Source organism: Arctopsyche grandis, chromosome 5 (genome assembly GCF_051622035.1).
Source record: "Arctopsyche grandis isolate Sample6627 chromosome 5, ASM5162203v2, whole genome shotgun sequence".
NCBI classification, from domain to species: Eukaryota; Metazoa; Arthropoda; class Insecta; order Trichoptera; family Hydropsychidae; genus Arctopsyche; species Arctopsyche grandis.
In genome coordinates, this window is record NC_135359.1 from 33827336 (window position 1) to 33841059 (window position 13724).

Sequence of the window (13724 nt, forward strand, 5' to 3'; positions counted from 1 at the left end):
AATAATCGCCTGTAAATTAAATTGAGTTATAAACATTATGAACTTTCATAAGATCATTATGATATATTATTATTAGAAATATTACAAATAATTAAATTTGTATTATATATTACAGCCGTAATATGGCAGATCCTGAATACGCACAAATAATAAAATGATTTATATAAGCTACAATCAGGAATATATTAAAAAATTTATGTCTTACCTCTGTCTTCATGAATTTGTGTACGAAAACGTAATGAACTATGGAATTGTACCATTTTTCATAGTTATTTTTACACATCTGTTTTAGCTTAAAGCTGCAAAAGATTGTCGAACCATTGCAATTTTTAGAAACGAATTTATAACAAAATTTTTTTTGATCTTTCAAAAATTAATTTAAGAAAACTTTAAAAAGCCGATTGATCGAGCCAAAAAAGCCGATTTTCGTTTTTTTTGTAAAATGGTCAAAAAGCCGGCTTTTCGGTTTTGGTTTAAGCCGGCTTGGAAGCCCTAACATAGTCAAATCGATCGTAACACACATACTAGTTGTGTACCCAATACTCCCCAATAAGTTCCCATCTTCGTTCCGGTTCACATTTTTAAATATTGCTGAGAAAATTTTGAACAATTCATTTTATCGAGTCATTCGATTTTTAGTCCATAAGTAAATATTAAAAGTAATAATTTATTTAAGCGACATACATATATTGTACACACACATTGATTTTAATCAATTTAATCCATCTTCCTGTCAGCGTGAACTAGAAAAAATTATAAAATTTTTGCATACATACATATTTATAGGTGCATATGCAGAACTTGTCGAATTATTCCCTAATTTAATTTCAATCATATCTGCTTTTTTTTTCATCAAAGGAACTACTTGTATATATTTTTTGTAATATTCCTAAATTGTTTGTAGATGACGGCTGAAAAATGTAGATTGCAAAATGTTTGGACACCCCTAAAATATGCATACATAGTAAATATGTAGATAGATCAAAATCTGCGGCATTCTTTCGCTGGTTGTTTTCGATGGGTCGGTTTTTAGACTTGGCACGAACGACCGGAAGCCGGCCAAGCTTTTTATAGCCCCATCATCCCCGGCTATTTTTGACTTTGCGCTGTGTTTTGTTTACGTGTACATACAATACCAATACGTGAAGTATGTACCTTGTATGTTGAATTTAAAGAACAAAACGCGCACTTCGTGGTAATCGATCGACCATTCAAACCAATTTCGGAAGACTCACTGTCTTCGGGATTTGCTGCTTGGGATGTTTGTCATTGTTACCTACTAGTACCAGGTAACAGTACATATACTATGTACAATGAATGTCAAATGGTCGTGGTGGGTTTTCAGCTTTCGAGTTATGCACGATCGAATCGTGCCGCACGTTCACTTCCTGAAATAAAACGGTGACGTACCTGAGCGATCGCAGATAAGTCGGTTTCAGACGTGAAAAGTCTTTCACTCGTCCTCGCTTGCCAACAGCTCGTATTATTAGCTAACCGGCTGAAATTTTCAGTTTTACACGCTTAAATAATATATATAATTAAAAAAATAATAAAAACAACATCCGAGCGAAAGTTTCCTCATCGTTTCAAGGTTTTCTTCTCGCGAAAAAATATCATTATAATTACGTCCAGAGTGCTCGAAATCTAAAATTCGCTAAATATTTGCACAACTGTCGTTATAATTTAGTATTCGGATAGCATTTGATCGGTTCCAATCGACAATATTCAATTGGCATTGTTATACATACGTACATGACATTTCATTCTCGAATGCAAAATTTTATTATTTGAACTGAAGACGCTCGATAGTTTTTCCACTCGAAATGACCTCATCAATAGTTGGGTTCAAATTGCTTATGCCATCCTGTATTTATCTACATGTATGTATGTACATAGATAATATGTTTTTTTATGAATAGTAGTAGTGGTTCTCCACGTTACAAACTCATGTGCTACTTTTACTTTTACTATATAATATAATACTATGCGAAAAGCCTTGGAGCTTGTTTTTTTTTGTGTGTATTCATTTTTTTCCTTTATAACACAGCATAATGTCAGTTGTCGCAATTTTTTTCGTATAACATAATATAATATAATGATCGATCGAATCTTGTGCACGTTAAAGAAAAATAAAAGTCCAATTCACACGAACCCGTTTTAATTTTTCAGTGTTTGTAAAGTATGCGATTTTTCTTTCGGCCTAATCGCAGAACGGATCGGTTTTTCGCTTGTGAAAAAACCGGAAAATTTCCGCTACCGTTACGCAAAAATATGTGCGTTGCCTTTTATTATTTTTATTTTACTATTGCAAGCATTGGATATAACTTATCGTCAATTGGCTGAGGACACAGCTCAAATTAACAGTTCAGTAACATATTCTGGTATACAAAGCAAAAGTTGTCGAACTTTTCAAAACAACCGCAAGGCGGCGCGATGGGCCTTCCTGTATGAATTTTCAAGTTTACATTTGAAAAGTTGTTCTCGAGATTTTAATTGTTAGGTATATTATATATATACAATTACTAATAGGTATATAATATATGTATGCATATTTGAATGGAATTTCTATCGAATTCTATATTTTTTTAATATTTGCATTGACGAATGCAAATACATTTCGGTTGAAAAATCTGGAACGGGTAAACAGTGCACATTGTATTTATTAATACACGGGACAAGTTACACCTTTCAGGCGAATTATACGAATGTGACCCATTTTGCTACAGTTGTTTTTTTTACTTTATCTACGTTCGTACGTAAGTACATACATATGTACGTAGTAACAATAGATGAGGTTTTTTTTTATTGTTTTGAGACACTTTTTTTTATTGCTTTTCGATATGAATTTTTCAGTGATTCGTTAATATATGATGTGTACTGTGTGATCTGATTTTCAAATTGTTTCGAATTGAATTTAAATGGATCGCTATTTTTAATTCACTTCCAAGCCATCACTTTGAATGTTAAATATTCCCTTTCGTGTAAGATTTTAAATTTACATGGTAATCAAGCTAATTTATTTAACATATCTACTATAATTTCGGTGACACATTTCTTTGGCAATTTGTACACGCTCCATATTATTTTGTCAAGATTAAGCTAACTTATTTGAGTGAAAAATCGCCGGATGACATAATTTTAATATGCGAGTTTATTTAACGCGGCTATTTTATTTTTAAAAAATATATGCAAATAACAAATACATTTCTGTCAGTTTGAGACTTCGCTTCATAGCTCGTAAGCCAACTTTCAAATTATGTTTATATGTATGTATAAAATTACATACATACATACATACATATGTTCCAAATGTAATGTGAAGATGGGTGGGTCTCAATGCTTGGAAATTTTATTTCTCGTTTTGTATAAATTACTTTATTAAAAAAAATTAGCCTTGCGAAAAACACAAGCCGGAACGAATACGGAATACGCCATTTTAATTGAAACGAATGTTTGCTCAATAATGATGTTCTTTTTTTTATTTAAATGCACAGGTGATAATCGTTCGTGTTCTGTTGACCCTAAATGAGCAAATTGTTTGTTTGATAAATTTTTAATCATTTTTCGAACAAAAAATTGCCAAAACCAAACAGACGACAGACACGTACGACAAAAATACAATCAAAATAAATAGTATATATATGTATATATGTATGTATGTACATACATATGAACGTGTCCGGCAAATATTGACGCGAAACACATTTTTCGCGGCCTTTACTACATACATATGTATGTATGTATGTATTACATATAAATATTATTACACAACGTTACATAATGTCATCTAAGTAGAGGAAGCTTGCCAACAGGAACGCGCTTTATGTATATGAAATACATATGTACATATGTTCATTTGTGAAATTTTGTGTAGTAGGATTTACATATCTTAACTTGTGTAATTAATTGCATTTTAAAGTGGGGTTTGTTAGAGAATTGTTTATTTTTACTAAAAGGATTCTGTCTGATTTTCGATTCAAAAGTTATCGTACATAAACGTATTCTCCATGTTGAATGAATTGAGAACCATCTATCGGTTTGAATTGAAATTATTGTAGTAATTTTCTTAAATTTTGACTTGTTCTTATTTTTACTGACTGAATTTTTAATTTGAAGTCATTTCGAAATTATTCACTACGTATTGAAAAGTACAATAAGAATGTCTAAAACTTGAACTATAATATGTGCAGATGTAACTAATAATGTGACGTCTCGAAATTGGTTTTATATTTGTTATATTATTGAAGAAAAGCGATAAAATAAAATCTTGCAAACAAAGGCACCTAATATACATACATATGTGTACAATACTTTTCGCTAGGTATATTTATGAAGATGAAGAGTTAAGCTTAAAATGTTTATTGCAATGTGTGTATGCAGTAATTAGGCCACAGGTTTATTGCGGCCGTATGTATGTATGTATGCAGTGACGCCAAATCATGAATCAATCTGAAATAGATTAAAAGTGAGAATGTGTTTGTTTTGGTTCAGAAATAAATGTATACGCATATGTAGATGCAGTGGCGTACGAAATACGTCAGTCACAAAAGTCACAACTCTGAGATCACGTCACACCAGAGTGAAGGCGACCGTGAAAATGAAAACTCCAGTGGCTCGCGCGGTCGTCTCCTCTCTTTGCAGTGGCGGCGCGTGACTCACACCTCCAACACCATACACTCCACACTCCACACTCCACACTCCAGCGCTATTTTCTATTACTAGGCAGGCCCACTCTATTTACGTTGCGTTGCGTTCGTCCGACACCGTAGCGTTATTTCGTTTTTTTTTTTCACTCTTTATTATCATTATTATTCAGAGGCGGCTCGCGGCGAAACGCCTTCGGGTAGGTCAAGCACACGCCCGCCTATCCTGCGCTTCCAAATCTTTCTGTTTCCGGGCGCCTCTCTTTGTTTTTTTTTTTTTTGTTCCAACATACATATGTATGTATTATTATGTACGTTCGCATTTAAATGTTTACTTTGATGATAATACATAGATAAGAAACATATATATTTAATACCTTATAAAAGTAGAATCATAAATATTTTGCATTTAAAATTTAAACATTATTCGTTTTAATTTTTCATACTTTCAAAATTCTTATGATCTGACACTAAATGATTTTACATACTTTTTTTCATATTTAGACATACATAATTCGTTTGTCTAATTTCTAGTAAAATATACACATAATTTTAAATTTTAAATTAAAATTATTTGTATTTTATTAATACAAAACAAAGGACTTGAAATTTGAATGAAAGTTTCACTTTTCACCGGTATATGCGTATGGAATCTTTTCCAAATTCATATCTGTCAATGTTCATAGTTTGATCTTGTAAACATAGCACGTCAATTTTGAATCTAAACTAACTTAATCCAACATAAAAGTATCGATTTATTTGTCATTTACCCGATTTAATTCTGTGAACATTTTGATTTCCAATATATTTGATTATTTTACGGGAAAATCAAACAATTATACATCACTGTAAATACATAAAAAAAAAAACAATACACTCACTATGTATTTTAATTCTTATGTCTAAATACACACTATTTTGAACTAAATATTATAATATACATACTATGTACATATGTACACAGTTGCATTGCAATCTTTCTTATCACACGTTATAATTTTATTTTTAACACGTTATAAATTAATATCGGATTCCAAAAATTGGAAGCCATTCGCGTTGGCACTTTGGACTCGGACTGCAACTGACCTATTGAGTTTATTTTTTTTTTTTCGATGATGATGATGATGATTCTATGGATGCTGTCAGGCCGTTGGGTTCTTTGGCCCCAAATGTGCTATTCGACCTTCAAAGATGGGTCTTTCGCCCTATGACTTCATGACCGCAATAGTGCAACGACACCGAATATTATATTAATGCATCTCAAATTGCGCCGACGTTCCAGGACCGGTGTTTGTGCAAAACGATGTGCCGGGTATTTCAAGATGATCTCACCTTTAGTTAGGGCTGCCACCTACATACCTGCTCATTTATGCATGTATTTATTATTAATCCTGATTGGCCAGCGCAGCGCGGCTGTGGGGCGTCAAAATCCACAGTGTGTACACTTCTATGTAATGCAAATTGTATCTTCATTGAATGCTGTAATCTACATTCTCGATAGCTACAGTTCAAATACATTCAAAGCTAATTATTAACCAACAGAAAGACAAATAGCAAATATGTATCGAAAAGATGGCAACTCCCCAAAAACCTAATTATTCAAGCCAGAATTCTCAAGATTAAATCTCTATATATATATATTAGAGTTTAATGTTTAATGCTAAATTTTTGTAATTGAATATTGTAAGTTCCTCTTGTTTTTAGTTTCTACCAGAGTTTTGGAAAGAAATTGAGACGCTACTTTGAAAAATTACCAATGATGTTTTTAAAATTGATACCCCGTACATAATAAATATTATATTTGACATTGTTTCGATAAAAAGATTGCCATCATATGTATGTATGTATACATAAGTACGTTCATATACATATGTTCATGTGCCTTTGTCTGATACAATCAAATTCTTAACGTTGTTTGTGTATAAAAAATACAAAAGGCATTTTTTGCACGTGAAAATATTTTATCGATGTACCTTTATTGTTCACACTGCTTAAAATTTAAATATTATACGTCCTTCATTCACATTTTGTTGATAAAGGAGGACTTCTTTATCGTTGCCGAAAATGTTTTGTTTTGCTTCGTTTCAAAATTACAATTGCAAATTTAGACGTGACGTGTGGCAACCCTGTTTGTCGTCACCGGCCCGCACTAAATCAGAGGCGGTCAAATTTTTTTGCATATTTACGTATGCATGCATGTATGTACTTATGATACTAAAGTCGCACACCAAAGGTGACCTTCCGGTATCGACGTCCTTTGCCAATTCACAAATTTGCAATCTGCAACATGTATTTTTATTTTATCGCATTCTTCTTTTTCAATTTCGAATTCTAATTTTAGTTTTTTTTTTTTTTTTGAGGAACTGATGTGATGGTCATTCCTTGTGCATTTCTCGTTTTAATGTTAAAGACGCAATCAAAAGTAAATTTGTTCTACTTACATATGTAAATAAGTGAATTCATATATCCTTACTTTAATGTATTTCCGTTATTTATTCCAAAAGTTTTAATACTAGTAATACTAATAGTACGTATGTATTATACATATATTAGAGATCTCAAATTTACCGGTAATTATCAATATTCGCAATATATTTATTTTAAATAAATTGAATTTATCGTTTTTCTCGTGAGCTAATAATTTCCAGACAAAATACAATTTCGAAAATCAAAACAGATCAAAAGGTTAATGCTAGTGCATGGATTTTGAACAAACGAAATGTAATATGTAATACTTACATACATACATAAATACATATGTATGTGCGTATAGGTTGCTCGGATTTTACGTGAAATTTAATTATAAAGCCATTATTATACATATGTATGTATAATAAATTGAAATTCTGAAATTCGTCTTATGTAAAATTGACTTTTAAATCTACTTTTACCCTTTGTGCAGTTTATCAGTAACCCGAAAATGGACTGTATATGTATCTACATACGTATGTACATATGTATCCAAATGATGATATTTGCGGCATGCGGCCCACCCAATTTTATTATTATGCACGCAAAATTCAAGTTGTTTTGATGCGTGCTACATATTTCAGTAAGTATTTACACACGTATTCATACGTACATATGTACATATTAGGTACATAAAAAAAAGAAAAAGTTATACATTTGTCCTTGTGGGCGTCTGTCCCGAGTCCTTGTCGTCGTATCCGGTAAAATATGGATTTTGTGACACATTTCCTCGATGCGCTTCCAAAATTAGCACGCGATTCGAATTAGCATATCTGTGGCCATTTTTTTTATTTCTTATTCTTTGTATGTAAATTTGGCAGGACGTCTCCTGTACGACTTTGGCAGGACATTCTTTGTATAAGTACACGTTGTATTTCATTTTTTATTTTTACATTTGACCGACCAAACGAGAAATCCTTTCCTAGGAATACCGACAATTCGATATTGTATTAGCTACTTACATATATTCTATGTATGTTTGTAGCATCGCGCACAGAATACACATGCCTTATTAATATCATTATACTAATTAAATTTTATATTTGTATTACATATGTATGTATGTATGTAACGGCAGATGGATGCCGCATACACCGAGTTACTAGTGATATACATATGTATGCACCATTTAATCATTACAAACTAATGCTTATTGCAAAAAACCGTATAGTAAATACATACATACATATACAATATGTTATATGTATAACAGTACCTATGTAACTATCTACATACATATGTATGCACATACATATGTCTTTACTGACGAATCAAAACGCGCACTGTTTGATTTGGTACACTTTGTAATTTAATAATGCTGTAATCTCTTTTGAATATTTTTGCATTATTGTGATAATAACGTATGTTTGTAATTTTCGATTAGATATAATGCGTCAACTTATTGTGGTGCATATTTCATTTTGTTCACCTCATTTATTAGTTACCAGTTTTGACTTTTTTTAAATTAAATATGAATTATGCACTTAAATGTGACCTATTATTGTCGTCATTAGTCATTGTCGCAAAAAAACGGATGCCAAAAGATGCAGATATGACTGATTTTCAACGGTCGACAAAACAACACGTTTCAGTTGCGGGAGGTGAATGAACGTTGAAGGACAATCATTTTTTGATTTATTTTTTTTATTAAAATCGATTACAATAAAAGCCTTAACCGAGTCCGGTCTTGAGACAGCTCCAATTGTTTGCATTTTGAATTGAAACTGCGTTGTTTGTACAAGTGCAAAATTTATTCGTACTACTTAGTCTATAGTATTTCAGTTCGTTCCGTGAATAGCTCTTACTATTTTGGGGGGGAAAAATAATTGGAAATTACGGTAAAGTTCGTTAACGGAAGCTGCGAAGGTTGAGAATCGCTAACGAGCAAGCCTATGATGCAAACAACAATGAAATTAAAAGGAAAAGTTTGTCGGAAAATTTGGAAATCGGGAAACGGCAATTTCGAAACGATTCTGTTCTAGTTGCGCTTCCTTAGTATAATATATTATGAATTTTTTGTTATCTTTTGTTTCGATTTTCGTTATAAGAACCGATGTTGCATAGGTTTCGACAATGTTTTCGAATAAACATTACAAACCAAATTTATTTTTTATTTTCATTTTCATCGTGGATTTTAAATCGTCGATTCGTAAGAGCAAATGGGAAAAATATTTTCATTCGATACGTTTTTGAAACGAAAAAAAAACGCACACACAAATAAAGACCAGCTGAGAGTATACAGGGTGTTTGTCGAGCGCGTTAGTCATGCACAGGAAAAGGCACATACACACAAGATTCATGTTCACACATTATTTAGTGCGCCACATGCACATTCGTTACCAATTTTGACACGTTTATTGTGCGTGTTGTGTTTGCGCACCCAATACCGCGCTGCTTGTGTGACACAACCGACTTTTCCACTTTTCCAGACTTTGTACAACTCCTCTGTCATTGGACACTTGTGTTTGTCGAGGTCGTCGAAGGCTGTTTCGGCGATAACTTTGACGATCGACTACCGGAATGTGTTTCTTTTGCTAAAAACGACGATATTAGGAAACCATTGGAAACTAAACACATTACATATATTATATTGTACGTACATACATATTTTTTCATTGCTTCTTATCGGATCGTTCGATGTATATACATATGTATGTTGACGCAAAAAAACAACAAAGAAAAACATGAAAAACATGACCAGCACGTAATTAAATATGTCTATCCCCGACCTTCCGCAATGTCAAATAGCTTTGCCCCGTTTTTTGGCTAGGATCGTAGTAAACAAATATAATTTAGACATTACTATTCGCATCCCATTCCCGACGACTATTTATTCTTATATTAGTGCCTGTGCTTCTTTTATTTTATTTTTTGTACTGTCCGAGTAACGTTTGCGCCGGAATTATTCGGAAAATCATCGAGGTTTAGTTTTTGACAGGTCGAGGAACCAAAGTGAGTGAGTTGAATGAGTACGTACGTATGCAATGGGTAAAATGTTTGGAAGGAATGAGCCTGAGTCTGCAGCAGAGTAAATAGGTGAGTGCGTCACTTCCTCTATTTGGATCCTGAAGTCGGCTGTGGCTGTCCTTGGAACGGGTTGGTCACCCAACACCCAACATCGCCTGCACTCCACTCCACCTCTCAAACCTTCCGATGCACCGACCAATTTCAGTATCAAACTGCTATCCACGCGTGCACATGCACATGTGCATACCAACATATGTATGTACATATAATATATTATAATATACAATAGCTCCAGGAAGTGGGAAATCAGGTACCTACACCTACACCTACACCTACGTTCTTAGCAGATCGCCATTTGTCACATTGTGTTTGTCAAACCCAGCGCTTTGTTGATCCCGTATCCGGCATCTATTCAACCCGAATCTCCGACTACAATCTCCTATTTTTTCCGTATAGGTCGTTGTGCGCTTCTCAATTTCGTATTTTTCTCAATAGCAGTTTTGAAGTCACTGAACTTTTGCGAGAGAATGCACTTACATACGTATGTGTATGCATTTATCGAACCTCGCCGCCTGTGCATAAACGTGTATGCATTATTTTTCTCGAGAGTAGGTGGTTTTATTTTGCTATTTGCCTTGGGTAGTGTAAAACTGATATACTTAAATAGCTTCTTCTTTATATTCAGTATCATATGTTCTTATATAAAACAACTCTCGTTTCCTACTCTCAGCTTTGCTATTTAGCTTCACCGAGATCCTTTGGATTCTTCGTGCTTCTTTTGAGCAGTTTCTCAGTTAACTCGAGCTAAAACAATTCTCGAGTGCAAACATCATCGAGTGCGCACATCCGATTGTACTAAAATAGTTGAGAACCCAGGCGGTTACGTACCCAATGGGAAGTCAGAGCTGAGAAATTGCCCGCGGAGGGCGAACAAGTGAGGAAATCAGAGGAGGAGGAGGGGGAGGGAAGGGAATGAATGCAGAATGCATCGAGCGAGACGAAATGGAGATGGACGGAGACAGAAGTAGAGTCGGCCTTCACCAACAGGGAAAACTTTGAGATGTATAATATGGTCCTGGGTACTATATGTACGAGTAACGAGTAAGTAAGTGTGCGTGCACCCGGTTATGTGGAACGGCCTAACACTGACCCCGTTATCGCTCGACAGCGCGTTGCCCAACAGCGAGCCACACTTTTGCAACCGCGTCTGCTCATACCCAACCCAACATACCACACAGATAGATGCCAACCCCATCCCATCCCACACACTTCCTACTTTCTTTTATATACCTACCCCTATGGCTGTGTCACCTCTTCACCTCCCTCTCGATCCAATCAGATTCAACCTGCTCAAAGACGAACTGACAGATCAATTCCGAATCCGATAAAAATACGCACGTCGTAGATATTTGTTGAGCTATTCACGACAGGAATAGCTCAGATAGTAGATGTGGGTCAACCGATTGCTTCATCGAGCCGCGGTAGTAGTGTTTATTTTAGCTCGTCGTCATTGTTAAGGACACGCATCGATCAGATATCACATAATCTAATTCCTACAACACTAAAAAATGATGATAGGTCGTCTCTTTTTATACTGGTTTGCTCTCATCAAATCATCTAAATTCCAATATTGTATGACGAAATTGCTGCACTGTTCTTTTAACTTTAGACTTTTGCATAATTGTTTGAAAATATTTGAGCTTCTGACTTCAGGCATTTCTATTACTTTTGGCATAATTTAGAACTAACAACAATTCAATCACTACATATGTACATTTTCGAATTGAGTTCTAGTTCGCATTGAGGTGTTTTGGTTAACACTTTGAGCTATGTACTCGTATATTGTACTATGCTAGCTCATCGTACTTTTTAACCTTCACTTTTCGTCAGATTATTCAACCGATGCACTGGTCGTGCGTCATCACAATCCTCTGATTTATCAGCATCCGGTCGAGCGAATTTCTCCACTGCCGTGGAAACAACAGATAGTATGTACATATGTATGTATGTAGTACATACGACTTTTCTGCTCAGATTCTCTTCTCCAGCTATCGAGTTGAGTGAACAAAGGAACCCACAAGACCGTTTCCTGTTTACGTCCCTCCATTCCACAGTTCAGACGATGCAATTAAAGAGTCCACAATTTACGTATAGGAATGGCGTGTGCTTAATATTTCATGCTGCACTCCCACAAAGGGGAGGAATTTCCGCTCCACATTATACGTATACCTACGTACATATATATATATGTACACTCGATTGTACAATGTGTAAGTATGTATATTTTTACAAGAAGTTGCGAAACCGCGAGCTCAAAAAGTCTCGAGAAGAAACGTTGCGCAACGTGTGGCCCCTCGTCGTCCGCCATTTTGGGAAACTGCAACGCGAAATGTCGGCCTCATTGAGTCATTATTATATATGATCATCTTGGATTCCATTTATTCAGCTGTTTATTTGGGTTATCCTCTTTTTGTTTTGGCATTCTCGTGCGTTACACATGGCCGGGCTGTCGTAAGCTGTATAATGTACAATATGTGCACTTACATATGATGCAGACTTAAGAGACAGGGTTCATGTGAAACTCATCCTGATCGGTGTCGGATGAGTCGGATAGTGGGAAGCTATGGCTTATAGACGATGTTGTTTCATACTTTCATCTCGCAACTCGTTTCCGTGGCCGGATGTGACGTTTTCAGGAAGCCTTTGCCGCATCCGAGGTAAACGAGACGGACATCCGCAAACAGCTAGGTAGTTATTAAAATATGTACTTGGTCAGGATTGTAGGATTGTAGGATGCATGCGAGATTCGGCAGGCAGCGATAAATTCGTCCAGGAAAACGAATACGATAACCGCACTGACCGCCGTGTCTCGTAGAAAGCGAAAGCGAGACAGAACTAGACGCGACCGAGCGAATCTTCCGCAAACAAACACACACACACACTCGAGTTTCCAGTGTTCAGCTGAAAAAAACGAACAAATCTCATTTTAAAAGTATCCATTTTAAATTAGTCTTACTATCTCATCTTAATGATTAATAATTTTATTCAAATCCCTTGCAAGTCAAAATAAAGGCACCACTCACCCGCATGCACGTAATATCTACAAATATTTAAACTTAAACTATGGACTAGCATTGACTTTTTTAAATAACCAATCTATTTTACTCCTTGTAAGCAATCTGCTTCAATTCTTCGGAACATTTTTTAAATCCGAAAAACTGATATTCCATATCTCCGCTTTTTTCCGAACGGTTTTATTCAATCATCAATTTGTTGTGCCGCTCGATATGCACATACCCATTTTTATTATTATCTCCATAATAACTGGCTGTTGTGTTTCGGGTTTTGAAAAAAAATTTGAACAAGTTCAGTGTTTGTAATTTTGAGCTGTATCAATTTGCAAACTGTCGGATTACCTAGTGTGCCACACGTTTATGTCGATGATTGATGACGATCGTCTGAGGCAGTTGCCAATTTTAAGCTGGTCGAGGAGCCGAGGAGTTAGTTTTGCGCGGTTTCGCGAGCCGATGCACACAGCCTGACCTTCAGCATTGCAGCAATGTCGAAAGTGTCGTTGACCATCAAACATAAAGCCGGCAGACACACACACACACACACACACACACGCCGTGTGGATGCACATGT

At 35.0% G+C, this 13724-nt stretch overlaps 1 protein-coding gene and 1 long non-coding RNA gene across 3 annotated transcripts in view; one reads left to right on the plus strand and one right to left on the minus strand.

The window, feature by feature from the left end:
* Positions 1 to 13724, minus strand: part of LOC143912065 (uncharacterized) — a 569875-nt gene that overhangs the window by 493307 nt on the left and 62844 nt on the right. The gene's annotated exons all lie outside the window — the stretch shown is intronic.
* Eip74EF (Ecdysone-induced protein E74) overlaps positions 1 to 13724 on the plus strand; it is a 48269-nt gene that overhangs the window by 28100 nt on the left and 6445 nt on the right. The gene's annotated exons all lie outside the window — the stretch shown is intronic.